At 40.4% G+C, this 27,679-nt stretch overlaps 2 protein-coding genes across 4 annotated transcripts in view; one reads left to right on the top strand and one right to left on the bottom strand.

The window, feature by feature from the left end:
- borcs7 (BLOC-1 related complex subunit 7) overlaps nt 1–27,679 on the bottom strand; it is a 1,032,483-nt gene that overhangs the window by 343,059 nt on the left and 661,745 nt on the right. The gene's annotated exons all lie outside the window — the stretch shown is intronic.
- LOC126406430 (heterogeneous nuclear ribonucleoprotein L-like) overlaps nt 22,915–27,679 on the top strand; it is a 122,767-nt gene continuing 118,002 nt past the window's right edge. For both annotated transcript variants that reach the window (XM_050070700.1, XM_050070698.1), the window contains exons 1-3: nt 22,915–23,034; nt 23,119–23,272; nt 23,675–23,799. The gene's annotated coding sequence lies outside the window, so the exon portion shown is untranslated. The remainder of the gene's footprint in view (nt 23,035–23,118; nt 23,273–23,674; nt 23,800–27,679) is intronic.

Raw genomic sequence — 27,679 nt, 5'->3', positions numbered from 1 at the left:
GAACAGTCCCTAAAGTGTGGTGAGGTTTGTGGACCGTTACCTGCCACAGAGAGAGAAATGTGAACGGCTCATTTCTCCTCTGACACGCCACATACCTGTGTGCCGCCACGGCTCGGTTGTCCAGGTACTACTGGGCAGTCATGACACCAACGAAAGAGGAAATTACTAGACCTGGAGTCGGACTTCTCTGTCGCCGGTAAGCCGTTGTGTTGCGGTGCGGAGCTCACGGGATTTGCGCAGAGCGCATGGACACTCACCCTTGGCTTCTTTGTCTCCAAATCTTTAGTCCATAAATTAGTCTCTACTCCGCTGTGTAGGTATGTTACCGCCAGACACCTGTGCCTGCTGCAGCGGAGTTGTCCTTTCCTTACGTCATAGATTAATTGGTGCGTTCGTGATCGGACAGCCTTATTGGCTACAAAGATGCAGATGAAAGGTTTGAATATTAATTGTGGGCGTACTCAGTAGCGACTTCTGATTTTAAAAGTAGCAAAGTAGATTACATGGTGTAAATTGTACTCAAGTATGAGTAAAATTACACACTTGAAAGAAATACTCATAAAAGTACAAGTACCCAAAAAATCTACTTAATTACAGTAACGTGAGTATTTGTAATTCGTTACTTCCACCCCTGCAAACTACATTATATACTGCCGGTAAAACTGTAAGGCTTCACACCTGTAGATTAGTTCAGTTGGTCCAGAACAGTTGGGGCCATTTCCTGTTCAAACTAGCTTTTTGCAAATAAACCAGAAATCATTCAGACTGACATGGCACTTAAAGGAGCAGTGTGTAAAATCTAAGGAGATTTATTGTTGTTTAACGGTGGGTATTGCAGATTTCAGCCATCTGAAACTTTTAGAAACTGTTTGATTAGAGTTTCTTTGGTGTTCATAGTTCAGAAGATTTTCACCAAGAGCTGAATTATCCACAGAGATCTCTTCTTCCCCAAAACAAACAGACCACGTGATTGAAACCGGTAAAAACACTGCAAGCAGTTCACATTACCAATCACTAGCCCTTTTTAGATAGGAATTGTGCAAATTTGCAGGAAAGCCCAATCAGTCTTTTTTCAGTCTTTTTTCAGCATTGGCAGTATAAAAACAAAATCGGGGAGTGCGGCAAAATGCCACCTACCTAATTTTGTTATGCAGAATGCGCCTTTTTCGGGGCAACGGGGGGCGTGAGCAAGTAACAAAACGTGTAGCTCAGCATGTGATGTAAACAATGACCTGGGAGGGAAGCCGCGGCTAGTCAGTCCTTCGGCGATTCTCTCATAAGTCGGCCCGTTCTTCACCGTCCCCGTCATCTGATGGTTAATGGCCTCTTCATTTGCGAGGACAAGAGTGCGCGCAATTCCTTGTCTCCCCAGTTGCTCATCTTTACAGCGTCTGACAGGTTTGCGTTTCCGTCTTGCTACTAGCTGCTCGCTAATTCCTGCTATCTGCTGTTTCCTGTTAGTCCACCGCCAGTGGGTCGCATGTGCGGTGTCATCAACAGCTCCTCCCACAAGTCTTCAACAGCCCCTCCTGTTAAGGAAGGCCGCCTCGTTCTTTTTAAACTAAAAGGGTTCCGCCAATATGACTACCCTACGAGGTGGAAAATTAGGCACCTCGGATCAACTCGCCAATCTGACTCTGTGTGTCTAAACGCTCGCAGCTTGCCAGCAAAATGGCCCAACATTCGCAGAAAATCTGGCAGTGTAAAAGGGGATATTGTTTCTTCTATGCTGTTTGGCACAGTGCAGACAGTCCGCTCACCCAGCACCTGCAATGGGTGCTTACTTAATTTCTGATCCAGACATTCAGGAGGTTTTCAACATGGGACAAATTATCCAGAGAGGTCTCTTCCTCTCCAAAACGAACAGACCCAGTACTTTAAACTGGTAAAAAGACTGAATAAAGCAGTTTCAAATAAAAAAACTGGCCTTTTTTTTTTTTAAACTACTCATTGTGGAGGGGCTGCTATCTATGGCGGCAGGCATTAAAACACAAATGGCCCTATCTAGAGTCAGTGTTTGGTTTGTCCATTCTGGGCCACTGTAGAAACATGGCGATCAAATTGCAACTTGGCAACAGAAGAGGACCCACTTACTATGTAGATATAAATGGCTTGGTTTCAGGTAACGAAAACACAACCATTCCTACTTTCAGGTGATTATACACTAAAGAAAACATACGTCATTAAGAGGAATATTGGATTTCTCCACATTGCTATTTTTTTAGTGCATTAGCTAACATTAGCTTCGCTAGCAAAACAAACTGGTGGAAACTGTTCAAATGTCCTCCCTCTTTTGGCATAGTAATCAACCACAAAGCCAACCATCCCCCCTTTGGCAATCCTGTCAAATTATCCATCCAGTGAATGAGAGGGTACGGGTCAGCCAGTCTCGTCCTGTAGGTCGGTGGTTACTTATTCTTGCCATCCCGGAGAGTGAGTGGTCTGACATGATGCATTCATAAATTCAATCTCAATTTATGAACGCACCATAAGAGCACTATAATGTGAGCCCTGTTGGTCTAAGAAAGGGAGCATTATATTTCTACATGAATCAACAAATGATTAAGTTAATTGCGCATTCACTCAACTCGGTGCTCTGCAGTGCCCTCTCCCCAGACAGAATGCCCAGAGTGCGCTCTGCCACTCCAAGAGTGCAGTGCTCTGGATAACAGAACGATTCATTCCAACAGTGCTCTGAATTTACGAATGGTCCAGTTTGTGCCAGAGTGCGAATGAATACTTCCGAACGCATCCTATTCAGAGAGACGCATATCATCTTCCTCCATTCTCGAAAACAAGCCAACAGAACCTTTTAGCTAGTGCTAGCTAATGTCTGCCCTGCCCACCAAAAAACGTTATAGTGTTTACTAACAGTAAAAGGGTCTATATATCCCCCTAAATCCTACACACTGGACCTTTAAATTAGCAAGGCACTCCCTACTTCTCACAATGCATTACACATCTTCAAAGATTGATAGAAACATTATGAACATCTTGCACTAGTTTGAGAAGTTAGTAATTTGATCATCTACAAGACAGTAGGAAGATGTGCACAAACAGCAGTGCTTAAAGACAGTTGACCCTGTTACGCAACCTGCCTACCTTTATGTAAATTTATTTCAATCAGGAGAGGCTCATTCTGAGTAACCTTTATTTAACCAGGCAAGTCATTAAGAACAAATTCTTATTTACAATGGCGGCCTGGCAAAAGGCAAGAGCCTCTTGAGGAGAAGGGGACAGGGATTAGAGGGGTATCAAAAGATAAAAGAAACAGCAACACATACAACATGCACCACATAAAAGACAAACAGCATAAAGTGGCTAACAGAGAGCAGCATCACGCAGAATAGCAACAACAAAAATAGCGCACACATGCAGCAGGACGGACAATGCAACATCAGCAAAAAACAAAACAAGCAATGCAACAAACAACAAACATACAAACAGACAAACAACAAATAGCAACTGGCAGAGCAATAACAATAGCAGCAGGAAGAAGAAGCATACAATGAGCAAACAGAAGGCAGCCGTAGTGTAAAGAAGTACATTCTAAAACACATTCATCTATTTACAAAACAAATGATGAGCAGTCCGCAGTATCCTAAGAAAAATATGTGAACATTTACCAGTATGTCTCAGTTATTCCACATTCAATCAGTCTACAACTCACTTTCATTACATATGCTTTTTTTTTTTTTTTCCCCACTCCCTCTAAAGTGGAGGTTATTGAAGAAGCATCATCGCCTGCCTTACAAACCATTTATAGTCTGAAGTTATGTCAGTGCCTTAGCAACAGGGTTCCACCTATGTTGTTTTAAAATAGAAGTCTGATAGAGATTCTTTTGTACTGTAGCTGCTGATTGACAATATTTTGCAGAATGTTCAATATCTTTAAATATGACCACAGTAAGTATTCATTGTTATTTCAGAGAACTGTATTCTGGTCTGAGTGGAAAGCCTCTGAGGCAACATTTTACATGAAGTACCTACTCACTGTTTAAATTGCTCCTGTCTCTCAGCCTTCACAAGTGCATCAATATCAGGTGTGCAAAGTCCTCTAGTGGGCCGGATTGGACCTCTTGCTGGGGCCAGTTGGCCCCTGGTCTAGACGATCGTGGTGGTGGTGGTGGTGGTGGTGGCAAGATGAAGAGGGAGCTGAGGCTGTGGATGTGATGAGAAGTGGACTTTGATTTGGAGGTTGCTCTGGAGGTGGAGGAGGGCATGACGATTACACCTTAAGTTACAGCTGACAGCAGGAGAGAAGAGAACAGACTTTAAAGTTTGAAAGCAGCAACATGATTGGCTGATAGAGATGGTGGCAAAATTTGATATCAGCTGACATATATATATATATATGATATATATATATATATATATATATATATATATATATATTTAAAAAATCACCCTCTCAACCTCTTAGGGTGGTACCTGTGTAATCCTCAAGCTTGCTAAGCTACCAGAGGCCTCGGAGTTTGAGAATTCTGCGCAGTATCTTAGCTGTTCCCAGGACTGCACACTTCTGGACTGAGGCTTCAGATGTTGTCCCTGGAATCTGCCAGAGCCACTCTCCCACTTTGGGGGTCACTGCCCCGAGTGCTCCTACTACCATGGGGACCACGTCAATTTTGACCTTTCACATCTGTTCCAGCTGTTCTTTCAACCATTGATACTTCTCCACCTTTTCGAGTTCTTTCTTACTGATGTTGCTGTTGGCTGGTATTGCCACATCTACCACCACTGCCCTCTCCTGGTGTTTGTCAACCACCACTATGTCTGGAAGGTTAGCCAGCAGCTGTTTGTCAGTCTGGAAACTGAAGTCCCACAGGATCTCAGCCCTGTTGTTCTCAACCACCTCAGTGGTGTGTCCCATTGGGATTTGGGTACTTCGAGTCGATACTGGGTACAGATGTTCCTGTACACTATCCCAAGCACTTGGTTGTGCCTCTCCATGTACGCTGATCCTGCTTGCATTGTACACCCTGCCACTATGTGCTGGACCGTCTCAGAGGCATCTTTGCACAGCCTGCACCTTGGGTCTGATCTACTGTGGTAGACCCTGGCCTCTCTGGCCCTCTTGCTGAGGGCCTGTTCTTGTGCTGCGATGATTAGTGCCTCCGTGCTGTCTGTCAGTCCAGCATTCTCCAGCCACTGGTAGGTCTTGATATCAGCCACTTTCTCTATCTGACGGTGGTATGCACCATGTAGGGGCTTGTCCCTCCATGTTGTTTGCTCCTCCACCTCTTCGCTCTCATCAGGTTTCTGTTGTCTGAGGCATTCACTTAGCAGCTCATCCTTTGGGGCCATCTTCTTGATGTACTCCTGGATTTTGGATGTTTCACCCTAGATTGTGGCTCTGATGCTCTTTAGTCCTCGGCTTCCCACTTTCCGCTTAGTGTATAGCCTCAGGCTGCTGGACTTGGGGTGGAACCCTCCATGCATGGTGAGGAGCTTTCTTGTCTTGATATCAGTGGCTTCTACCTCCTCCTTTGGCCAGCTTATGATCCCAGCTAGGTATCGGATGACTGGCAGTGCGTACATGTTGATGGTGTAGGAGGAACACCCCTTCTGAACTCCTCCAGAACCTGGATTATAAGTGAACAGACAAATGAGAGGCCACTCAGAGGGTCAAATGTTTATGACCCTGCCCCCAGTCTCACTCCCGTCTTGATAAACGCTCCTTTCAGCCATCCTGGTTGAAGAGGGGTAAAAAGGTCACTTGAGACCCCTCCATGTCCCGAATGTTGCACATCTTAAAAGAATTCAGCTTGGGGTGACACAAATTGACATAGATTAACGACTGGTCTGGTCGTTGACCCTGCTTTTAAGTTCACCACATCCTCTCCTCTCTTACCAAGTTTCTCTTGTAACCAACTTGAAATGTTTCTTGGAAGTAAAATTATACATTTTATCCATGTTCTAACATTGTAAATGTGCATAATCCTTGTTTGTTAGTTGAATGATTTTTTTTTTTGTCGTGGGTCAAATCATCAGTGAATTATGAGTTCATGTTTTTAATTCCTCATTTAACATGGAGCCATACTGCCATCTTGTGACAATAATTAAGGAGGGTTCCCTTAAAGAATCCCATATTATATTTAGAGTTAAAATATAGTTGGATTGATTAATCAACTTGTTTTAATGAATATGTGCCTTCTCATTTTGTTTTATTGCAACTGCAGGTTTGTCTAGAGTGTGTGTATACAAAAAGGTTTATACTTGTGTTCCGCTGATATATGCGGTATAATAATCATATCAAATTTAATTTGATGTTAAGAGCCGATTTTGACCATAATGGGAAGAGTATGTGTCTATCGCGCGTAAGATGCTTAAGTATATAATCTCACAAATTAAAGTTTCATTAAAAATTCATTAAGTTTCCTCCGAAATAAAGTAATGTCTAGACTAAGAGACCCGCCCTGCTTCGGACACACCCCCTCAAGCTAGTGGGATAAAACTATTGAGCTCGGCACATCTTCTCAGTTTTCTTACGCCTTCTTCTACTTTTACTCCTTCTTACTTGCTTACTTACTTTCTTCTTTCTTTCCTTTTTACGTTTTACTTCTTTTACTTTAATTTTTTCTTTTTCTTCCTCTTTCTTTTGCTGTCCCTCTGTCATGGACACTGCTGAGGCTTCCTGCTCCCCTTAATCCCCGCCCTCCTACAGCTTCTCGTGCTCACACCCCTCTGCTCAGTCTCCAGTCAGGATCTGCCAGCTTTTTCCCACCACTACACCAACCATGCCCACTGACACTCCTCCTGCAGTGTCTGTCAGCCTGCTCATTCTGCCACACCTGTGGCTTGTTAGCTCATTTACCTGTCAGCATTTATACTAGTCAGTTGGCCTTTGTTGTTTGCCAGATCATAGATTGTGCTCCAGCCTGCTGTTGTATCTTCGCCTTTTTGGATCCTTTTTGACCTGTGCCTGTTTTTGACCCTTTGCCTGATGTCTCTGTGCTTTTGCCTGGTTATTTGTATTTTTGGTTTCAACCTCTGGAACGGTTTGTGCTCTGCCTGAGACTTTAAGTAAAGTGACTGTTTTGCCTTACTCCTGTCTCTGTCATGTGATTCTGCGTTTGAGTCTTCTGGTGTGTGACACCCTCCTTCTAGTTATACTCTTTATGTCTGAACCCGTTACACAGCCATAGCTAAATAGATGAGTTTCTGTTCGCCCTGCAACTCCATCCAAGATTCATCGGAGCCAGCCACTTGTCACAGCGGTTCTTTTGCCAAACTCAGAGACTTTCTGCAGCTTAAGAGAACCAACGTTTGAGGGCCACCTGAAGGACGTCGCAGTCAGGCTCAACTGCTCCTCCACCACTGTGTTCCAGCCAGTTTCATTCTGCTGGGAAGTCCAAGAGCTGCAAAGTGACAGTCCGGGTTCCTTGAAGAAACGTCCGCCTGATTCAACACTGCTAAAAAAGTAGGCAAAGACTTCCCCTCACCTGATGCAGCTGCTGTGTTGTGATAAGAGTTGATGTTGAATAGGAGACTTAGTTATTCTGATCTTAATTTAGGTTTCATTAGGTAAATGGTTTTGCGCATCCCTGCGTCCCCAATTTATCTATAGTCACATACTCTCTCTCACTATCGCCAAACTAAATAACTTACACGAGTGTTACCCCTTGTCTTAATCCATTTATACATACTGTCGATTTTGTGTCATTTCATATCATCATCATTTACTATTCATTTACTCAGTTGTTACACATTTAGCCTTCATTTATCGCCAAGTCGTTGTCTGTGTATATCTCTTTTGAGCAGGAGCTAAGATCACTGTATAGAGAATTCATAGCCCAGATACAGAGATTGATTCATTATTGATAAGCGTGCTGACGAATTAATAATTGGTTTCTGGACTTATTAATTTCATTAGTTACTTTCCTCATTAGGAGGGTGGTGCCCCAAACTTTATTACGAGTGCAAACATTTTCTAAAGGTATTGCTCCCACAATGGTTTGGACCTTGTTCTGACCATTCAGCTGACTTCTCAGGACTTGCCTTACTCTCAGGAGGTATTTGGTTGTGGTACCACAAGGAAAACTACTCATTATGAAAAATGTCTCTTCTCAGAATAATATATATTACATCACTCAATTATAATTAATGAAGCATTAATGTTTGCCTCACTAATGTAGCAGCTTGTAAAGGTGGAGCTAATTTCAACCACTTTAAATACACTTAATCCATTAAAAAAAAATTTAGTAATTACAATTTAGTAATTTATATTTAAATTTATATTTTGTAATAATAGTTGGAGTAGCTTGTAACTGAAGTATCAGACGAATGTAGATGAGTAAAAAGCACACCATAACCCTCTGACGTGTAGTGGAGTAGAAGTATAACCAAGCACAAAATTAAAGTACCTCAAAATTGCACTTCAGTCCAGTACTTGAGTAAATGTACTTAGTTACATTCCACCACACTCATGGAGAGTTTGACAATTGAAATACATTTCACTAAATTTAAGAATATATTTTTGAGTTGTATTTACAGAACATCTGGTTCATGTATTGATCAATATACAAATACCTTAGTTGACATTTTTAAGAAAGTAAGTGATAAAAAAATCATTGTTTGCAACTTTGATATTGATTAAAATGGATTAAAATGGAATGAACATAAATCAACAACAGATTTTTGTAATACAATGTTTAATTTTGGTCTTTGGCCTCTTATTGACAAACCTAGCAGGATAACTAAAGATAGTGCCACAGTTATTGACAATATTTTTACAAATGTCCAGGATCAAACAACAAGTGGTTTGTTCTTAAGTGGTATCAGTGATCATCTTCCTATTTTTGTGATCTTACATAATTTGAAGGTAAAATGTTCAGTAGGTGGGGGTGAACCTTCCTGTAAATTAATAAGAATAAGGTCACCAGAAAGAATTGAGGCTTTCAAAATGGACCTTATATTCAAGTGAACACAAGAAGTTTGTGCTCTAGAGAAAGGATCAGCACTCAGTGAATAACCTCCTAAGCCCTATGATAAGCTAATATGGCAAGGCTTAACTATACAGACCAGTGAGCAGTGATAACTAACATGTCTTTGGGGTCATCAGGTGGGAACCTCCTTTCACCAGTGTTTCGTCTAGTTGGTCCCATGACACCTCCGGGAGGCTAGACAGTGATCTCTGGCATCCCAGAGACACTCCCCTAATGCCAGGTCTCACTGCTCCCTGCACCAACCCAACAACCTCCTTTACCTTACTTACACATGGCTTTCTCAGCCCAAACAGCACTGCCACCTTCAACAAACCCTGGCTCCGTACATGCTAGCTCCAGGTAGTGACAATGCCGATACTACCTATCCTAGCACATTCACCATACTCCATTTCACACATTACATAGCATAACTCCAATATAAGCTAAAGTTAAAGGAGATAGAGAAGATAAACTCCGAGGATCAGCAAACACACTCACCTTGCAGCATGGTCTCAAACAAAAGGGATTCAAATAGGCCACTCCCACACTTAAATAACCTTCCTCTTCCTGGATTTCCTCCTGAGAGGACTGATTGGTGGATCTCTCCACCTGATCTCAAGGAGTTAGGTACCCTGCTTAGTAGTTCCCCCTGCTGGCCCCCAACTGACATTATTCCTCCTCATCCAAATCCACTGACTAGCTCTGGCTGCTTCATCTGACATTTCCTTCATTGTCTTCCTCAAACTCTGTCCCCGCACTCCGAGCTCCCCAGGAGCAAAACAGCTGATCTTGCTATGAATCCCCTACACCCCACTTCCACTGGACAAATCCTAGTTTTCCATCCTCGCTGCTCAGCTTCTGCTCCTAAGTCTGCATATCTAAGTTTTTTCTTTCATAGGCTTCTTCCACTGAGTCTTCCCAAGGAACTGTCAGCTCAATGAAATAAACTATCCATTGACTCACTGACCACAACACTATGTCAGGCCTCTGCTTGATACAAACTATTTCTACTTGCATTTCCCAATCACACGGGTGAAAATCCCTTTTCATAGTTGGGGGGGGGCAATAAACAGTAACATTTTAGAGAATAATTCCAGGGGGGGACAAGGAAAAAAAGTTGTAGCCTGTCTTTTATACAGCATCTTTTACCGCAGTTTGACGCTTTAATCTTCTCTCTATCTCTCCAACAGGCAGGCATAGGATCTTTCTTAGCACTGGCTGAGTCCACCTACACATGTCCAGATTTAAAACAAAATGATTGAAATCAAATTAACATGTACACATCGACAACAGTCAGGTGCGCCGTGCTGTCCAAGGTGCTGAGTGTGTCTGGAGCAGAGTTGGTCTCTGTCTCCCCGTGCGCAGTAGTGTGAATATTTATGCTATTAAAGCTATAGTGCGTAACTTCTGTCGCCTCCCAGCCGATAATGCGTTATTACAACTAATAAGCCGGCGGCGCTTCCATGTACACAGAGTAACACTCACCAGTCGCCACACACCGTGTACACATAGTAACACTGGCCAGTCGCCACACACCTTGTACACAGAGTAATACTCGCTTCACACCGTGTACACAATGCTACACAACGTGGCGAACACCAGGCTGCTAACATTACATTACGTTCATAGCACCATTTCCAAGAAAATAATAAAGTACTAGGTCCAGTACATGTAACAGCAACTCATACTACTCATAATATAATTATAAACCAAGTCACTTACTTATCCAACAGCAGCAAGGCAACATCCGTGTCTGCCCTCAGCCCAATTTCTTCCTTCAGGGCTCTCCACCGAGGAAAAGCGACGCCAATACAAATCCTTGTTTGCCTTCTCCGTCGGTCACTTTCCTTCTTTGCTAATAGACCTTCAGCTGAACGTCCAGGCTTTTTCTTTGTGGTAGGATCCACTTCTGAACCGTGTCTCGGCCGCTTCTCTGCCATGTTGCTTTCACTTTCTACCTACACTCTACCTGCTGTGACACTCTCCGCTCGTCCTCCCCCTCCCTTCTTGTTGTGAGGAAGCATTTCCTGTGTGCCAGCGCGGGAATGTCGCCGGTCTACACGCAAACTAAAAATGATATATATTGAAAAATACAGCGAGATGTTAGAGGAGCCGATCGGCTTAATCAGCATTGTGTCATCTTCTCTAGTAGTGGCTTGGGTGAAACGGACATTTACGGACCCGTAGAAGTTACGCACTATAGCTTTAAGTAAAGGGAGAAAACATGTCTCTCATTGTTCAATAGCAGCAAAACAATAAGGCTTCATTCATCAAAGACTGAAACTCGATCTCTCTCCTTCTCTCCCTCTTTTTTCTCTGGCTCAGGTGTGTGGAATGGATCCTTCGTCTCTGGCTGGCTGCTGGAGCAAATTGTTTTTTTTCCCTTGTTTTTTTACCAGCAGTGAGATCATAACTTTAAAAAATGTTTGAAATAAAAGTAACCAAAGAAAATGTGTAATACTGAATATTTCATTTGTTTACAAGGTATTTTGAATTTTGAAACCTGTTTTATTTACCTGTTCGTAATAAATTACTTTTTTTGGACTTTAAACATTTATCTCAGCATTGCAAGTTATTGATAACGAGAGAGTCAAAACTCAAGCCAGCAGCAGATGTGGGCAGCCGGGTCCAGCCACACGCTGCTGCTGCTGCTGCTGCCAAGTACTAACGGCTGCTAGCCCCACCCGTTGGAAAGAGTGTGGGATATACCACTACTAGGAATGGGAGGGGGGGACTAAATATTTAAGATTTAAATAGCACATTATTGCGTGATTATAATGAGCACCGCTTACATTGTGCTTTTAATAAATACTACTGCATTGTTCAAAAATTATTAATTGTGTCTCAAATTATTCTAGGGGGGGACAGCTTTACTTGAGAGGGGGTCATGTCCCCCCCGGGATTTCCGCCCCTGCAATCACAAGCACCTTCTAGGCGGCCACACCCTTGCCTCCTTACTAACTAATCCCTTCTGTATTTCTCCCCCTCACGGACAAACTGAATTGCTAAACTCCTATTCTTAAAACCTTCTGAATTTACCTGTCTTCGTTTCCCTTCAATGCCTTCAGCTAAACTTTTCAACACCTGTCGCCATGTATATCGGCCTTGTGACAAGCTAACTTTACAGCCTGCCAAAATATGCTTTAAGGTTGTGGTACCTGAACACCCTTATAAATCATAACTGGGATGAGGTTTATGCTGATGATCCAAATGAGGCCTATGATGTATTTCTGTTTTACAATAAACATTGTCCTATTAGAAAGTGCTGGGGGAAAGATAAATACAATGGAAAGCCATGGATGACTAAAAGTCTACAAAATGTATGTAAAAAGAAAAACTTACCGTATAAAAACATTTACAATTGAGAAACAGTGAAAGTGAAGAGAAAGAATAAACTGACTTCCGTTTTGAGATTACAGAAGAAGGAATATTACAATAAACAATCAGAAGATAGTAAACATAATATTAAAGTAATAGCAAAGTAATAAATCATAATATTCGGAATAGGTGTTATAAATCTGAATTACCAGTTCTTTTGTAAATAGTTCTGGTTCTATTGTGGAAAATTATAAAACAATTGTCGATGATTTTAATGACTATTTTGTGGGTGCTGGCACTACTTTGGTAAAAAGACCCATTTGATAATTTGATTACAGATAATACCAATTCTATGTTCCTTTGTGGGGTAAATGAAACTGATATAATTTAAATTGTAAGAAAATACAAAAACAAAAGATCAACTGATATAAATTCAGTTGATATGGTTATTATTAAAGAAGTAGGCTAATTGAGTCTATTGTAACACCTCTGACCTATATATGTAATCAGTCTTTTCAAAAGGGTATTTTTCCTAACAGAATGAAATTATCAAAGGTAACTCCAATTTATAAAAACGGTGATAAGCATTGTAGGGAGACTTACAGACCGGTATCCCTTCTTCCTCAATTTTCAAAAATACTAGAAAAATTATTTCTAAAAAAATTGGATCTTTTTATTAATAAATACAATTGCTAAGTGAACACCAATATGGATTCAGGGAAAACAGAATTAAGGTTAAGGTTAGACTTTATTGTTTCCGGAGGGAAATTTGTCTTGGACAACAATGCCACAGCTGCAATTACAGTTCATCACTCACATGTATCACGATGCAAAAAGGAATCATACAAAAAGACACAAGACATAGACACATGAGTCAGCGCCTAACTTCTGTGTATAAATAAACAACATTACAGGACACTCTATATGACATATATTGCACCGCCCCACTAAAAGTGCATAAGTCCTTAATCACAGATAATTGCACTGACTGTGAGTGTATTGCACAGAATAAATATAAAAACTTAGAATGATAAAAGAAAAGAAATAGAACAGTTACTACTGTTCTAGCAGCTCATTCTCCTAAAAACAGAAAATAAAACCATAAAAACAAATAAAAATGATACAACAGCACCGACATGTTTAAAACATGTTAAAAGATAACAGAAGTAAGATAAAAGTAATAAAAGCAATCGATAATTGCACACCAAGGAAGACAAAAAGGCAGAGGGCACAGTCCCTCAAAAGAAAAGTGAAATAAAGAAAAAAGAAAACCCCTTAAAGTATAGCAGGTTGTTTATTCAGAAGAGCAATGGAAGTTGGGAGGAAAGAGAGCTTGTAATGGTTGTATTTGTATCTGCTTGCTCTTTATTGTCTCCCTGAAGGAAGTACTTCATATTCTGGAATAAGAATATGAGAGGGGTCCTGCAGAATTTTATGTGCCTGATTGACCACAATATTCTCAAAGATCAATTGAAGGGACGGGGAGTCTTTTTTCCTGATCACTTTCAGGGCAACTTTCACCTGCTTTTCAAGCTTTGCTTTGCACTGGACAGTGAGGGGGCGAAACCAGGATGCCATCCCATATCTAATTAAGATAACCAGTGCAGCATTATAGAAAGTGGTCATGATTTTTGAGCTCACACCAAACATTCTTAGTCTGCGGAGAAAGTATAATCTTTGAGCCAATATGGCACACAGTACATCTACCTGCACGTTCAATTTAAGTAAATTATCCAGGTAGATTCCTAGATACTTGTAAGAGTCAACCTGCTCAATTACGCTGTTACCAATGACAACAGGGTCATGAACTGTCACATTCCGAGGGTCAAATACCATCTCTTTGGTTTTGTTGGTGTTGAGAATAAGATGATTTCTTTCACACCAGACATGGGAAGAGTCAGTCTCTCTAAGGTAACAAGAGGGGCAGTCGCCAGCGCATAGCAGACTTAAAATGATAGTGTCATCAGAAAATTTTATGACAAAGTTATTAGGATGACTACTTCTACATTCATTAGTATACAGTGTGAATAAAAGAGGAGAACACACAGCTCCTTGAGGAACCCCCATGTTACAGTGTTTGACCATAGAGAGTGTACCATTCACATTGACTTGTTGTGACCTGCCAGTTAAAAGTGAATAAAACCATTTAATAATTGAGGGATTGACTTGCATGTCAATAAGCTTCTTTACAAGCAGGTGAGGACGGACGGTGTCAAATGCAGAACTAAAAACAGCAAATAAATATATAATATAATACAAATATAACCCTAGCATAAGCCCTTGAATCTTCAAGGTGCTTGCTTATTAGATGAGACACACAGATAACAGCGTCCTCGGTGCTGCGCCTCTTCCTGTACACAAACAGAAATGGGTCAAGGCAAGAAGAGTTCGAAGGTTTAATCATATTAACAATTAGTTTTTCAAAACACTTCATGACAGCACAAGTCAACGAAACAGGACGAAAATCTTTGTTCTCAGCAGGACGTGAAACTTTGGGTACAGGAATAACTATAGATTTCTTCCAGAGCGCTGGAACAGTATAGCTCTCTACTAACCTGAAGACTGGGTACCAAGCCTCAGTTAATTCAGATGAACAATGTTTTCACAAAAGGGCAGGCAAACCATCTGGACCCATAGATTTCTTATTTCTTACTTTTCTGAAAATTGACTGAACCTGAAGAGGGTCAATTATCACACAGTCAGAAGAATCGCTAAAGGAGACTAGAACTTCTGCCACTTCTGGAGAATCATCCTGTGAATCAAATCTTAAAAAAAAAAGTCATTAAGTTAATTTGCTCTGTCTAGCTCATTTAAAATGACAAGCTGATTTTCACAAGAGGTCATATTGGTTATTTTTTTCATGGAGTCCCACAGTGATTTGTTGTCCATAGAGTTAAAGCTTTGTTCAATTGCGTCCCAATGCTTTTCTCTGGCCTTTCTCAACAACAGGTTAAGATCTTTTTGTGCAGCAGCCGCTCCCACCCAGTCCTTGTTTTTGAAAGTCAGCTTCTTTCTGTTGATGCAATGCTTTGACCTCCTTAGTGATGTAAGGCTTATTATTAGGGAAGTGAACAACTTCCTTTTTTGGGACAACATTATTAACACAGAAATGAATGTAATCAGTGATAGTCTCAGTGGCCACATTAAGCTCCAGGTTGTGGAAGAAACTCCAATCTGTACAAGAAAAGCAGCCTCTCAGAGTCTCTACACTGTCATCTGTCCACTGCAACACAGTCTTATATACTATACAGTCTATACTGGGGCTTGCTGGACTTAAGCACCGTTTTGTATGTGGGCATCAGGTGGACAGTCAGATGGTCAGAGTTAGAAAGAGATGGGAGAGCCTTAGCTTTATAAGCACCAAAGATGTTTCCATAACATTTGTCCAATACATTGTTATTGCGGGTGCCACATTTAACATACTGATAAAAACCAGGTAGCGCAGGATCAAGACGACAGTGGTTTGAGTCCGCAAGAATAAAAATAGGGGCCCCCGGGGTGCGCAGGAGTTGATTTTGCACACAATCATCTAAGCGACACGCAGCTCTGGTTGCGTTTCCAATGGGGGGAACAGATACTGCACAAATGATGACATTCCCAAACTCTCTGGGTAAATAAAAAGGACGCATAGATATGCAGATCATTTCGAGGTCGGGGTCACAAAAAGTTTCCCTAACCATTAGTTGTTTGCACCAAGTGTCTCTTACATATGCACATATTCCTCCACCTCTGGCTTTCCCAGAGGAGGCTTCCCTGTCCGCCTGCACACAAGAGAAGCCTTCTAGCTGGATTAAAGAGTCAGGAATGTCCTTACGGAGCCACGACTCAGTTGAAACCATGAGACACGACTCCCTGTATTCATGACAGTGCCGTGTGTTTAGCCTTAGCTGATCCATTTTACTGCACAATGAGCGCACGTTACTCAGAATAATGGAGGGAAGAGGTGGCTTGTTACCCCTCGTCGTAGCCGCTGTCTAGCGCCTCCACGCCTGCCCCTCTTACGCCAGTAGGGTCCCTTGGTAGCTGGTCTACTCCTGACCTCCTCCGGCAGGTGATCCGGCGGTGTGGCCCCTTTGTTACTACTACTACTACTTATGCAGTAATGGAGATGGTTGAAGAAATAACAAAAGTGATAGAAAATGATGAGTACTCTATTGGTATCTATAATGACTTGCAGAAGGCTTTTGACACAATAGATCACAGCCAGTTATTGAGAAAATTGGAGAAGTATGGGATACGAGGTGTAGCTTACTCTTGGATGAAAAGTTACTTGGAAAATAGGCATCAGTGTGTGGAAATTAATAATATTAGGTCAGGATTCAGAAACGTCACCTGTGGAGTACCCCAGGGTGATTGGTCCAAAACTTTTCATACTGTGTATTAACGATATATGTAATGTTACAGAATTGTTAAAATGTATAATTTTTGGGGATGACACAAATTTATTTTGCTCTGGGAAGAATTTACAGGAACTTGTGTTGGCTGTAGAGAAGGAACTGGGAATACTGAAAATTTGGTTTGATGTTAATAAATTGTCTCTTAATATTAAGAAAACTAAATTTATGGTATTTGGAAATCGACAGGAAATAGATGGACAGATTGAATTAAAGATTGGTTGTTTTTTTTTATATACTTTATTAATCCCCAAGGGGAAATTATGAACAAACTGAAAGTGTTTTTTAGACAAAATTTCTAGGGGTTGTGATTGATCATAAATTGACATGGAAACAACACATTGATTATGTTAGAGGTAAAATCTCGAAGTCTATAGCAATCCTATATAAATCTAGGGATATACTAAATGACAAGGCCTTGTATCCTACTATCCTATCCTACTATTAAATGGAGAAACCTCTGTCCCTCCATCCTTCCTTCTGTCATCATCCGTTTTCCTCCTCACTGCTTTGACCTACTTCTCTGAACTTGCACATAGGCTTTCATCTTGGTCATGTGCAGACAGCCACGATGCCGTTTTTGCATTTTTCCCACATTTCTACTGTTTATATTCGTGTTTCCACTACCCATTCATACTGTGAGCACCATAGCAGTGCGAGCTGCGCATGCGCGGAGACTACTTGGGACATGCAATTTCAAGCACCAACACTTGCTGAAGACTAAGGTAATTATTTTACTGAACGAACGCGCGTCTGTGTCTGTGTGCGCGCGTCTGTGTCTGTGTGCGCAAGCCAGCCATTACGTATTTTCACTTTACTGACATTAGCCTACAAACATTACAAACTAAACATTGCGCTATGCACTTTGCACTGTTTCTTCCATTCTTTCTCCGTGTTGCGTGAGTATGTGTGTACCTGTGTGCCTGCGCACGGCCTCGCATGCCTCCGTGCCGTCAGCCAAAACTATGCTCCATGTATTTTGCCGTAAAGCATGTTTCTAAATACAGTGTGCATTGTTTGTCTTACATTAATATTTATTACACAGTGCATTTACAGTGCTCTGATTTTGCATCTCCTCTAATATACTGTTTTTGATTTCTTATTCCTCTATACATAACACATCCCCGGGTATGGACTAGTATTATTTATTGTTCACTTAACTTCCTTATATGTCTTACTGTGTAGAACTGTGGGGGTCAACTTTTAAAACAATATAAATTCAATAACACTACTACAAAAACGAGCCATGCGTATTATTAACAAGGCTGGTTACTATGATCACACTAACCTACTGTTTATTAATTCCAATACTTTAAAATTTAATGATTTGGTGTATTATAAAATAATGCAAATAATGTTTAAAGCTAAATCAAAGTCCCCACCAGACTCTGTACAAAGGTTTTTTTTCTGTGCATGAGTGTAAATATGATTTGAGAGATGTTTGTAAATTTACAGTGCAAAAAGCTAAAAAAGGGATTAAAAGAAGATGTATCTCTATTGTTGGAGTTAAGCTGTGGAACAGTGCCGATATTAGTTTGAGGATGTGCAACTCGATTTTGGTTTTTAAAAGAATGATGTACAAAGCTATTATTGAAGGTTACAAATATGAATGATCTTATTTGACATTATTGTTATCCTTTGTTTTGATGAAAGGTTTGGAAGGTAGCTTAAATTGAACAATGCAGGACTGGCTTATATAAGCATTATGCTTCTGCCTGTGCTTTTTCAGTCAGTATTAAATTCACACAAAAATTAATTGTGCAGTCCAGATTGTTTTGAATTTATTGTATAATAGAATGTGTATGTTTCATTGTTTATAATTACTGTGTGTGATGACTGAAATAAAAGTAAACTAACTAACTAACTAACTGCTTAGAATAATTAATACTTCTTAGTTTTGACATCATTATCAGCTCCACTCCCCACCCATTGTTAACGTGTGTATGTGAATTTGTAAGTGTGTGTATGGATCACACCCTTTTAAGAGTATTAAGTGAAAGGATCTCATCTTTCAGCTGCAGTCTGGTCCAACAGGCCGAGCTGCCTGAAAGCTGATCTGAATCATAGCGTCAGTGTGAAAACAGGCTGCGTGGGAAAGACCAGACCAGAGGAACGTTAAGTGTGTCTGCAGGCTAGGACAGGAAGGAACAGGAAGTTGCTCTGCTGTATTGCATTATTCCGTTTGTGGCTTCACTCCCAGGCCAAACAAGCACAACCACATGCATGTAGAAACACATGTATGCATTACATAACAGGCTTGTTCAAAGGCTGCTACCTTGAGCCACTAAATAACTTGAAGCATGTTGAAATATTGCATAGCTGACACACTTTAAGCTTGCAAGATTTCTCCATGGGTTGTGTCAAGAGTTTTTTTTTTTTCTGAAAGGAGCACCCTTCAGTTCTCACATCTAGATCAGTTCACTTATCATGATTAGCATCACTCAGTTTGCCTTAAATAATAAACAAGTTCTTCGTATTGTTTTGCGTGTCAGTCAGAAGTTAGAAAGGATTACACTAGCAATATGCAAAATTGTTCTCACTGTCAAAAAACCCTGCATAAAGACCCAAGGCAACAATATGTAAGTCTGTCTTTCAATCTGTCTGACTTCCTGGCTCTCAGCTCAGCCCATTGGTTCCCAGTGAGGATGTAAATCTTTAAGAACAACTCACAGATATGCAGATGCAAATTTTAAGTAGTTTCCTAAATCATCTGGTCTCTGCAGTTTTTAACAAATGTTACTCGGACAGGATAAAATGCATTTGACCAATAGCACAGGGGATGTTGAGACACTAGAGCTGAGGCTCACAGCATGAGGAGCAACCATAGGCCGAATAAATAATGCACATAGCTACCGTGTTGTCACCTATTGGTTTGTAAATTCTCATTCTCTCATTCTCACAGGGGTGGATCTGACTCACAGACAGCCTATCACTCAAGCGGCCCGCCCTTAAATATGCATAATTTAGGGCCTTAATAAAATCTAAATAGGTGAGTTATAACAAAAAAATCACCCACTGTACAGTTGTGAATGTTGAAATTAGCTATAGAGACGAAAACTGCAAATTGATAATACGCAAACATAAACGCTGCTGATACGGTCTTCATACAGTCCCAAAGGTCCAAACGATCTAAACTCAGTGAAATTTTCAGTCCAAACACATTATTACATCCATAGTTATCCACAAACTCCTGTTGCATCAATTAAAACATTCATATTTCTTCACATATTATCCATAATTTCTTACGTTTGCATGTAAATATGCTGACTCCTTGCTGTAAAATTAGTGATGAACTCCTGACCTTCTGAGTGACACCATACTTGAACCAATAGGAGCTACCATGCCCACCCATTGTGTTTTCCAGGGCTGCGTTCAGCCCCGACGAAACATAGGAAAATGTTTATTTAAACAGAAACAGTGGTGCATTGAATGCCCTGTTGTGTTACACAGGTGCATTGCCTCTTAATTCTGCAGGGTTTAATTCAATAAAATTCAAAGGGGGTTTATTGGCTTGGGAAAACTTTTATATTGCCAAGGCAAGTGTGAAATAAAAACAAAAACTGTATAGGTGCAGACCTACCAGAATTTGGTCTGTGATAACCAAGCATGTATGTTAGGATTATACATACAGTCTGATGTGAACAGTAACATTGTACAAGCATTTAGTGCTAACTTGTAACATTTCCATGTAGCTGCAGGAAGGAAGCTACTGACCACACAGATGACTCAGATACGATTGACATCATGTCATAATTTGATCAAAGGTCAAACTATTATCAGCCTCAGTTTTGCTTTTTAATCTAATTCGTTAACTTTAAGATAAAAAATATATAAAAGTTGATAGAAGATCATGACATTAATCAGCTCCCAGTTTAACTTGCAAGAAATCATAGTTTAGAGGTTGACAATCAGCACATTTACATGACATTATAGAAAATTGATCTATTATGTTAGTTGGACTAAAACTGGACTTTTAAAATACATGTAAACATGTTAGTCTGACTGAAATTGTACTAGATTGAATTTCTCAAAGTTGGACTTACACCCAGATAATGTGATTGGGAGTCATATTACTCCTGCATGTATACAAACTGGCCTAGGTGCTCTGTGCATGCTTCACAGTTGCCACCCCACACTTTGACCTGAAAGTTGAATAGCATTAAATGTGTAACAGAACAAAAAGCTAGTAACAACATGATGAAATCTACATCCAGAGCTGTGCATTTTGGATGGACGAAACATACAGAGCTGTAAAGTTGTCTACCATGGTACCAGTTTTCTGCTAGCTAACTGTAGCTAACTTGTTTGTCGATTGTTTGGTCTGTGATGTAAAAGGTCAACCGGAAAAAGGTCCAATACTAACAAACTAAAAGGGGGCATATCACCCACCACTTGAAAACCACGCAGGTGGAGAACAGTGGTGGGAGGCAGGACAAAGGCCGGATCCAGACTTTTTCAATGAGGGAGAAAGAGTGGATCTGCTTTTGGCCCCTTCTCAGAGTTTTTCTTAACTATTACATGGGAAAACCATGTTAAACAAGTATTTTAGTATAAGTTTACACATTTTTTTAAATAAAAAAAACTGTACAAAAATCAGCTTTACATGATCTTTTTCTCTAAAGTTGCTTTAATGCAAGGTTCTGTAGGTATGTAGGATATCATGTATCTGAAGTGAGTTTTAGAATACACTCCTCATTTTTTTCTTCTTAGCTCAAATGTGTTGACTTCCACACACAGTTCAGCCAGAACAGTTGGGCTGGGAAGTCCTAAATATGAATGATTGTGACTGCATCAATGCAAACAAGGTTGACCAAACCAGCAAAGGAGACACAGTTCATACTGTGTCAGCTGAAAGAGTTAAATATTTTAAGATATATGAAGGGGCGGAAAACACAGAATGGCGACCACTTCAAAACGTGATGCAACAGCTGGACAACACTCGATTGTTTGGTCTGTGACGTAATAGATCAACTGGAAAAAGGTCCTATACTAACAAGCTGAAAGGGGGCATATCGCCACCTATCATAGCAGAGTCTGACATACTTTGGACCAATAAATCGACTCCTTTCCCGTGCTTGTATACTGGGACAAGGACAGTAGTCCAATTAAATGGCCTAATTGAGCTATATCCATATAGCTCGACTTAACTGTGCATGTAAACATACTGAACAACAGGCAGACTGGCTCTGGTTGAACTTGATCTACAAACCCTTTCGACCAAACTACTTTCCTCCAAAGAAATAATCCTCACAGAGATTTTCTAAAGTGTCTTATCGAATGAGAGACTATCAAAAAAGATGTGCTTTCAATAGCAGCAACACAAATGAAATTCCATTCACCTCCACTATGTCAGAGTGGAGGCAGAAATCTCAGAAACAGATATTGCAAAACCTGGACAAGTAAAACCAAAAGTATCGCATGGTGAGATAGTACTATAGAGAAGTGAGAAAATCTGTTTTGTTGTTGTTTTGGGGAACTGACTCCTGAAAAACACAGTTAAATTAGACAGAGATGTTGCATGCATGTTTTACCTACTTGTAATACATTCATAAGACAACAATTAAATCTATCATTAAAAACCATAAAAGCTACAAATGTGCTCATAATAAGTTGCAGAGGAGAATATAAACAGCAGGTGAACCTGTTTTTCAAATGTCATATAAGGGGTTCAGGAAAGCCTAAGTTACAAAGTGGGAAGTTTGAAAGATATGGGCACTATCAGGGTGTCAGCAGTGCAGTCTGTAGGGACTTGGTGTGGGAATTGGAGGGTGGTCAGTTTAAGTCCACAGCACTGAGAGCGCTCTCCAGGTATGCTGTTGCAGCCCACATCTCTCAACATATGCATTTCCATGGCATATGTACCCTGTGCATGTATTTTCTGGCACGTGTGTAAAAGACAAAACAAAAGAGTAAAAAATTTATATTTCCTTAAGGATATAAATAAATGACTTCTTTTTCTTTACCCTCCTGAGACCCCAGCTTTTGTTTGGTATGCATTTTTAATTTCTCCTAACTTAGATTAGTAGGACCTGATAACATAAAAAACTAAGCATTGTCTTTGAACAGTAAGTAGTTGTTTTTTTTTTTTTGTTTTTTTTTAAATGATGTCCTCATATGGGGACAGTGGGTTTATTTTTAACAGTTACAAGTGTGACCGGGTGCCCTTTGGAGCACTCCCAGTCGCTGTGGGGCGCTGTGCCAGTCATCCAGGGACTTGAGGTGCTGGTTGGTGCGCACCTTTAAAAGGGTGTCATCACCGAGCTGGCCCCCCTTTTCCCTGGTCCTGGCAGTGAGCGTCGGTGGCGTGGTCGAGGCGGCTGGATTGTTTGGCGTGGGCCGTCACTGTGTTCGTGTGTGCTCGGCGTTGACTGAACCTTGCGTGCCTTAAAAGGAAGGTGAGTTGGCTGCCTTTTCCCACCTGCCTGAATGTCTCATGGGGAACCTTACTCGGTCTCACTGATCTGCTTGTCACTGCGCAGCACGGCTGGTGTGGCTGCGGGGGGAGCAATTAGCTTGTGCCGAGGGAACCTGACCGCCGTGGTTGGTGTGGCCGGCGGGGTGGTGCGGGCGCACCACGTTGGATCTGGGCTCCGCCTGGCTGTGGGTACGCGCTCGGACCGGCGCGGCCGTGGGGTAAGCTGGCTCATTTGTCCTGCTTGTGCTTAAAAGCATGCAACATCGGGCTGACACATGCTCCCTTTCTGATTTACATACAGATTCCCCCCTAAAAAGTGCAGCTTTCTCCTTCCAATATTCACCAGTTCGGGGGGGGGGGGGGGGGGGGGTTTATTGTAAAGAGATTTTGGGTGAGGCAGGCTGCCCACCTGCACACCTTTCGACGGTTGGAACAGACTCTTCAAGACTTGTTTCATTTTGTTCATTGTTTATTCTTTTCTTTCTTTTGGTTAATTTGGAAGATTGTGTTTAAGTTGGATTATTTCTCTGATTTTCTTAAAACCTTGATTCTGTTTTGTATTTGATTTCATTTATTGAGTAAGGAGGCAAAAAATAATTAATTCTTCCTTTGTGTTACAGGTGCTGTGGGCCAAAGCGAGCAGCAGTCGCTTTCCTGGTGGTGGTGCTTTCACAGTTCAGTATTTGGTGTGCTTCACAGGTGGTGTTTGATTTGGTTTCTCCCTCCTTGGTTTCCTGTCGCCGTGGTAAGCCCCAGCCCTGAACTATTTGGTTGCCTCTGTTTGTTCCAGCCCTTTTTTTAAAGAGAAATTGTGTTTTTAACTCAAAAATAAAGTGTATATTTTTGTATGTGAATCACGTCTCTGGCCCTGTGTTACCTTGAACCTGTGTTGCCAGTAAATAATCCTGTAAAAGTGTAGGTATATTCCCAGGGGTGAAATTCCCCTGGGTGGCGTTGTCGAGCTCTGCATCCCTAGCATTGCCCCCCCACTCTGTCACACAAGTATGTAATAAAGTGTAAAAAAGTTTTTTTCAATGCCAGAAAACTGTTGTGCAAATACAAAATTATTAACAAAATAACAGTGCAACATTAGTTCAATGTTTTGTAACTCTACAGTCAGTTTAAAACAGTTCAAAACTGCGCATTTCAATGCCTGAACATGGCTGTGCAAAAGCAGCTGTTTAAATTTTGACCCTTCTTTTTTTTTCAAAATAAAATAAAATCTGTCCCTTGCAGGTCTATGGAAGATTTTTTAATTAAAAAACTAAATAACAAAGTGCAATACAGTGTGCATACGTTTCCTTTAATGTGTACATTTACTGTATTATGGTTAAATTAAAAACAAATGTTAAAAGGACAATTTTCATAGGGATAATATTTTTTTATTCCACATTAAATTCATATCACAACTCAGAAAGCAAAGTGAAGAGGTGAATGCCAGGCTGCAAGACAGTCAGTCAATCACAAATGTGACTAGACAGTCAATGGTAATGTGCTGGCTAGCCTTATGCCTTGTTTCCTCCTACATATGTGACTGGTGTCTGTAGATTCGTAAATATACAGATGCCTCTAGTGTCCAATGCAAGGAAGTGCATTTCTTTACGGATGGATAGAAACCTGATAGAAACTATGTGTAGCCATGGGGGATAGGCTAAACGTGTCAGGTTTGTTTTGCCATCCAGTAGTGTGGAATACACTTAGAACATTACCGGGACAAAAACAGGACCTGCCAGGTGCGTGGCATGTTTTGTTAAATATTTCATTAAAAAGATACATGAACTGCTGAATAAGTAAATGAGTTATTGATAATCTGACTGTATATAATGTATAACCATATTTTAGCACAATAACATTATTCAGATTCACAGTTCAAACTATACATAAACAAGTTCTTTTTAATAACAAAAACTCACTTGACAATCAACACAGGCAACTTAGCTGAAGGAAATATCCTGTTAGCTAGCTAGCACACTGTCATATGGTCTCTCCGAAATCCACCACAAAAGTTCAGTTTTTTTAATGTACTCGAGGCAAAATCCAGACCAAAATATTATGGAGGGGAGGAGTTCCGCAGCCACATTATAAAGTAATGAATGGACTTACGGTTGACTCATCTCCATTATTATGTAAGTGGAAACAAGGAGTTAAGTAAACTGTGTTAAAGGCTCATTTATACTCCCTTTACGTACAGAAATAGATACATCCCTTTCAACCATTGCAAAGTCACTGCCCACATACTTTGATGCGTCATTTATGATGACATATACATCCCATAGATGGCACTAGAGGGCAGATTCTCACACAACATAAAATGAGGTGACAGTGGAGGAGGTTGTCTTTAAACAGAGGCAGCATTGTAGATGGCAGTGGTCTGTGAGCCCATTAAATACATCACGACGTGCACAGAGAATTCTTCTCACTATGTTATCGATTTGTTCGATTCCACCATTTTTGAAATGTCTTTGTCATCTCCTGTGGTCATATCTTGCTTGAACTAAGCTACACTGCCTTCCCTAACTCTGGTGGTACTGCTCTGTTTTGTGTGAATCCGTAAGCTTTCAGACCATGTGCACAACTATGGACAAAATTAACACAGACTACTGACAGAAGGCTCTGTATATGTATCTAACATGAGCCCTAACATGAAAGGCTGTCTGCTGTGGCTGCCACCAGGTTGTGGCAGTGATGATAAGCTCTGCCCATTGTCCTGCCCTCAGGCCATGATTGGACAATTGATTGGTTTTCATTTGACACTGACAATGCATTTACATTCAGATCAAAGAAAAATCTCCTTTGCACCCCCTTATGAAAATGAATGGCAGTAGTTTACTTTTGATATTAGCAGGTTGCGCTTCTCTGGAAAACACTGACATGCAATAAACCTTCTCCCTTTGTATTCCGTGTCATGATGTGTTTTAATGTGGTATGGGAAATTCATGCCACAGTGAAAAACAATCCATTCAGTTATTAAAGACAAAAAGCTAATTTTTTTTAAAGATATGCATTAATTATAATGCCTAAGAAATAGGTTTTAATGCATATATGAAAGGGAAATGTATATAACAATGGGAATTGTATTTTGCTTTTTCTTTTCTTTTCTTTTATTTAAGTATGGAATTTTAACTCTTCCATACCTCCTCTCAAACAGAGTGAAGGAATGAGTCCTGAAACCCTGAAATGAGTTAGCATTTTACCACTCATGCTTCCCTTGTCTCAAAGACAGTGGGTTTTTTAATGGGTTTTTGGTTAGATGTCTGAAAATAGGTCTGTGGTTAACACAAGCGGAAGAGACTTTCACATTTTGTTCTACAATATAAAATACATAAGTAAATACCCCAAGTTTTGAAGGCTTTATGTGTCTGAAGCCATTCAGATCCCCCATCCATTCCAATGGACACAACTTTTCTAGGATGTCTATATCTATGATTACTGTCATGTGACTCCACCCTCAGTCTATTAATCATATTGTTTAAGTACATAATTTGTATTTAGACTGTGTTCAAAGTAAACATGAGCTGTTATATCACTTATACTGGTCAAAATATCATTTTACAGATTTATAGCTTTTACTTAGAATTTTAAAAAAATATCCATCCATTGGAATGGACAATGGATCTGAGTGTCCTCAGAAAAATGAACAGGGCAAACACTGTTTAAATATTGTTCTCATTTGATTTTCTAATGATACAATGAGCTTATAATACATCTTATTAATTATGCACACAGAAAATTCATCTCAGGAGGTTTTCAACATGTTTTCTGGAGATACTTCAGATATTAAGGACATTATGTATTTATTTATTTGTTTGTTTATTTAACACATTTTTAACCAGTCAGTCCCACAGAGATTAATGATCGCTTGCTTTAGCCTTGCCTGGCCAAGACAGCAGCATACAAAAAAGTTACAGAAAAGCAACAACACAACAAAAAACATAAAAGATATACAGTAACATGTAGAGATATTTTAAAACATACATACAATGACAGGAACATACCAGTTCATTCATCCTTATATTTCTGAGAGCTTTAATATCAGGCAGAGAGACCAATTCACCTAATTTCAACTCTTTCTGAAGGTTATTTCAAGTGAGAGGAGAAGAGCACATAAAAGCTTTTTTCCCAGCTCAGTCCATGGGCTAGGAACAGACAACAAAACTAAGTCTTGAAGGCATGCAATTTTGATTAAGAGGTTTCAAAGCTATAGCTAAGCAAAAATTGTTTTTTTCACTCATCAGGTGAGAAAATAAACCGTGTACAGTTACTGTCCCATTTGACCGTATGTCCCAATCACCCTAAATTCTCTACCTCTTTCATTTTCCCACACCATATGAATAATGCTACTTAGAACACATTAATCACCATGCCTTCAGCTAAATTCCCCACATTTTTGGAGATGTATGTCAAACAACACACCAATGTAGGCTACGGCTTGTCACAACTTGGCGTGGCCTTTGTTGGGAACGTTTTTGAAATCTATATTGAACAATATGCAAAGAGCTTTCAGCAAGGTTAGTGCTTTTGGCAAGCCCAACCTATGTCTTATTATGATGCAGCAAATAGGCTCACTCACACACACACACACACACACACACACACACACACACACACACACACAACACACACAC

This window comes from Epinephelus moara, chromosome 19 (assembly GCF_006386435.1).
Source record: "Epinephelus moara isolate mb chromosome 19, YSFRI_EMoa_1.0, whole genome shotgun sequence".
Classification (NCBI taxonomy): domain Eukaryota; kingdom Metazoa; phylum Chordata; class Actinopteri; order Perciformes; family Serranidae; genus Epinephelus; species Epinephelus moara.
The sequence above is the reverse complement of the archived record's forward strand: the minus strand, read 5'-3'. Positions and strand labels throughout refer to the sequence as shown.